The sequence below is a fragment of the Grammomys surdaster genome, unplaced genomic scaffold, assembly GCF_004785775.1.
Source record: "Grammomys surdaster isolate TR1022 unplaced genomic scaffold, NIH_TR_1.0 146, whole genome shotgun sequence".
Classification (NCBI taxonomy): Eukaryota; Metazoa; Chordata; class Mammalia; order Rodentia; family Muridae; genus Grammomys; species Grammomys surdaster.
The window spans coordinates 8,381,036-8,385,588 of NW_021604604.1; positions in this window are offsets into that span (position 1 = coordinate 8,381,036).

A 4,553-nucleotide genomic window follows, 5' to 3' on the forward strand; every position below is an offset into this window, starting at 1 on the left:
TCTCTCTCTCTCTCTCTCTCTCTCTCTCTCTCTCTCTCTCTCTCTCTGTGTGTGTGTGTGTGTGTGTGCAGGTATTCCAACAGCATGTGTGTGGAGAGTAGAAGACAACTTGAAAGAGTCAATTCTTTCCTAACACATGGGTGTCGGGGAACCTATTGCAGGTCTTCACAAAGCACCTTTGGTGGCAAGTAGCTTCACTTTCAGAAACATCTTGCTGGCCCCAACCTTGCTAGTCTTCAGACAAAATAATTGATACAAATGATGAGATAGTTTCGTGCTGCAATAAACTTATCTAATGTTTATCTTTATCTGCTCAGAACAGCCAGCACATTTTTGAATGCATGCTGTTCGGCATTTAGAAGTCCTTCCCATCCTCTGTAAAATAAATAAATTCTAAAACAGATAGATTAATAAAGATTTATTTATACATTGAGTGTGATTTTTAAACACATCGGGAGGAATAGTAAAACAACAAATACGAAGTTTAAATAAAGGCACCCTGTGTAAGTAGAAAGGGTATACCCAGAAGACATATGATTGTTAGGGTGGGCTACTTCTCTGAAAGTTGTTAGCCAACATAGCCCTCATGGTCCCAAATCAAAAAAGGTTATTATCATTGCCATTCGGTGTACTCCTGAACCATGTGGTAAGTTTCTATTCCTAAAGACACTGCCAGCTTTGGCTAAAGGACATGTAGAAATCAAGCAAGACTAAATAAAATCATCCTCCCTGGGGCCTAAATTTCATAGGCCTGAAGGCACTGTACAGATTGCTAAGAATTGTCACCCACAATCCTGCTTGATTACAGAACCATGTGAGCTATGCTAGCAACATATCAGGGAAGATATGACACAATAATGACACAATTATAGATGCAACCAACTGCTTTCTGATCCGATTCAAAGTCAGCCTGCTAGGAAGGAATTCACATAGGAAATAGAAGTCATGACAAATGTCTGTGACTAAGGAGGTCATAGGCTGCAGTGGGGAAATTACTGCTATTGTTTTGTTAGATAAATGTGATATGCTACCAAATTGCTTGTACTCATAGTCCTTGAGGGAGATGCATTTTTACAATGGAAACTGCACTATAGAGATTTGTAACTGGTCAAGCTCTTAAGAACAGATGACTCCAGCTGTGATACAATGGCCCAATACTTAACCATCGTATACCCTCCAATCAAACATCCCAGAAGAGGAGGCAGAAAGATGTAAGAACAGGATGAGGGGGTGGAGTGGTACGCAAGTACTTCCTGTGAATTAAATCATTTCCTGTAGGGAAGAAGGAAGACTGTAAGACTCAGAAATTAAATGAAACATACAAAGCCCAATAAATGTGCCAGGTTCAGGTATAATTTGAAAGTTTTGCAATTTTCAAGGTTCCTTTCCAATAATTAAGTACTGGGGAGAAGAGACTCGTTGACTGGCTGAACTGTCTACATATTCTGATTTTGTGAGTTATTATCTAAATTCCTATGAGGAACATTTTATCTATTTTCCTGAGTTATTTTTTATTACCAATAACCTTACTGCTGAACTAGAGCCAAGGTTAAATCAATTTTTAAGATAAGTAAGCTGTGTCCTATTGTAGTGAACGGGTGTTTGGTCATGTCTTCCCGAGAAATGTCACACAGTATAAGGTTTAGCCACCACCAGTAGTGTCATGACTTCAACAATATTTTCTGATCCCACACTGTAATGACATCCTACAGACCTACTGCCATAGGCTGTACTCATAGTATCCCACAGTGATCCACTCCGCCCTTCCCTCTCTTCTCACACTAGTCCCTTGCCTCTTTCCAAAGAGGTTCCCTGTGCATTTGCATCATAGATACATCATAGATACATTGTCTAGATTCCATATTTGAGCAAAAATATAGCATTTTTCTTTAGAAGGCTGGATTTTTACTTAACATTGTAATCTTCAGCTCCATTAATTTTTTATGAAAAATGACATGATTTTATTCTTTATGACTGCAAAAGAGTATTTGCCTAGCATTTGCTGTTTGTTCAGGAAAAACAACAACAACAAAAAAGACCTCCTGGAAAATTCAGTGTCTGTTTACAGTGTAATAGAATTAGAGATCTCTCTTACCTTGTACAAAAAAAGATAAATTTAAAATAGGTTATAAAGACTTAATAATATACAAAGAACTTTGGCACTACCAGAAGAAAATAGGGAAATAATTTCAAGCTGCAACCATGACCAGAGAGTTTTTGCAAAAAGAGTTCAATCACTCAGGAAATAACAGAAAGTATGGAGTCTCCTTACCTGAAATTAAAAACCTTCTGCACACCAAAGGAAATGGCAACATCAATTTCTGCTCACAACTTTGTGTGTTTTCCAGAACAAACAAACAAACACACACACACACACAAAACAAACACACTGGGAGCCTAGTGCTACCTGTATATTTGTGGTATATGCACATTTCCTGGAGCATGGGGAGCTTCTCAGGGGCCATTTCCCAGAAGAAAATGGTCTCTCCTTTCCTAGAAGCCACATGTTACCAATAGCTCTCAGACAGGCCCTGGACCTCTGCCCTACCCATGCTTAGACTTCTGCCTTACTTGATCTTGAGCACAAAGCTCCAGCTGCTATGAGTTCCTGTGGACCACTGCCCTGTCATGCTTTCTATAAATGTCTACTCCCTTGGGTACATTTCTCACGATGATCCCTGAGCCTTGAGGAGGAGAGGATTGTGGTATTGGTACCCTATTTGGAGCTGAGCACTTAATAGTCTCTTACTTTATCCACGGGGATGAGTTATAACTCACTCTATTAATTACCATCTACTGCAAACAGAAACTTCTCTGATAAGGGTTAAGATATGCACTAATCTATGAGTACAGGAAATAATAGCTCAGGAGGAAGTGTACCACTATGTCGATTTACCAGAATAACAGCACTAGCTTCTCCATTAGGGCCTATGACCTCGTCAGACACAGGGTTTGGGTCTAGTTAACAGTAGCAGACATGAGGTCCATCTTGTGGCATGGGCTTTAAGTCCACTAAGAAAGTTGTCGGTTGCTCCCGTACTTTTCTTCCACTGTTGCATTAGTGGGCTTCTCTGTCTAGGTCAGTCATTATTGTGGCTCTCAGCGCTCACAGCTTTGTAAGACTGTTGTTGATTTTTCTTCCCCGATATCAGGATACATGGAACTTTCTAGTACCATGAAAGCTATCCAGTTAGGGTTCAAGTTTTCAGATTGATACAAGCTTAACTTTTCCATGTCATATGACCCAAGAATGTGATTTTTTTTTTCAGCAATGAGGTCTTATGCTCAAGTTCTGGTGAGTAACTAAAGGCAATAGTAGAGGTGTGTAGTCATCTAGCAACTGATGGGAACAGATGCAGAAACTCACAGCACTAGACACTAGGCAGAGCCAGGGAACCTGAAGAAGATGAAGAGAAAGGATTGTAAGAGCCAGAGGGGTCGAGGACACAATGAGAACATTTCCAACAGAATCAACTAAGCAGGCTCATGGAGCTCACAGAGACTGAAGGGACAAACACAGAATCTGTTTGGGTCTGAGCTAGATCCTCTGCATATACCTTACAGTAGTGTAGCCTGCTGATCTTATGGGAATATTTAACAGTGGGATCGAGGACTGTCTCTGATTCTTCTTTCCTGAACTTGGAACCCTTTTCCTCCTACAGGGTGGCCTTGTCCAGCTTGACAGAAGGGTTTGTTCCTACTCTTATTGTAACCTGTTATGCCATGTTTGGTTGATTTCCCTGGGAGGGCTGCTTTGTTTTGGTCATTGTTTTGTGTGTGTGTGTGGTTTTTTTTTTTGAAGGAAAACAGAGGAAGAGTGGATCTGGGGAAGAGAGAAGGTGGAGGAGGGGCTAGGAGGAGTGGAGGGTGGAGAAACTGTGGTCTGGATGTGATGTATGAACAAAGTTTTTTTTTTTTAAAAAAAAAAAGTAAAAGAAATAAAGAAGAAAAAAATGTACAAAAGAAGGCAATCATTAGAAGACATCTTGATTCACCTGTCCACTAGAGCAGGTTGAACCCCATAGATTGCCTGGGCTTAAAGTTATCCCAGAAGATCCTCAGCAAAGAGCTGAGAGTAGGAGCTGGATCACAGTCTGAACCGGAACTGTCCTAGTAACAAGATTCTCTGGTGACTAGGGCCTTGTTGGAGTTTGAGAAATTCCCTCTTAAATCACAGCTTGGGTAGTGAAGAAGAAATGGTTCTGAGATGTCTCTATCCTTTAAACGTAATAGCCTCTCCCGCTGTTTAGCAGTTGATGTGAGCAAGGTATTCTGTTAACCATCTCTAACTGCCAGGGAAGTCATCCAGGACAGATATCTCTAATTCCTCCTTTCAGATAAAAAAGACCCAACGTTAGAGAAATTAAGTAATTTGGCAGAATTGACAAATCCAATAAATAGGCAGTCTTAGAGATCACAGTTCTCACTTCAAAGGGAACAGGAGACTTCATTCTAAGTCAAAATGAGTGAGCAGGGCCTCGGCTGCCTGGAATGATGTGCTCCAAATGGAGTTGCTACACAAACGTTTAATAGAGCATAACCCAAAAGTCATA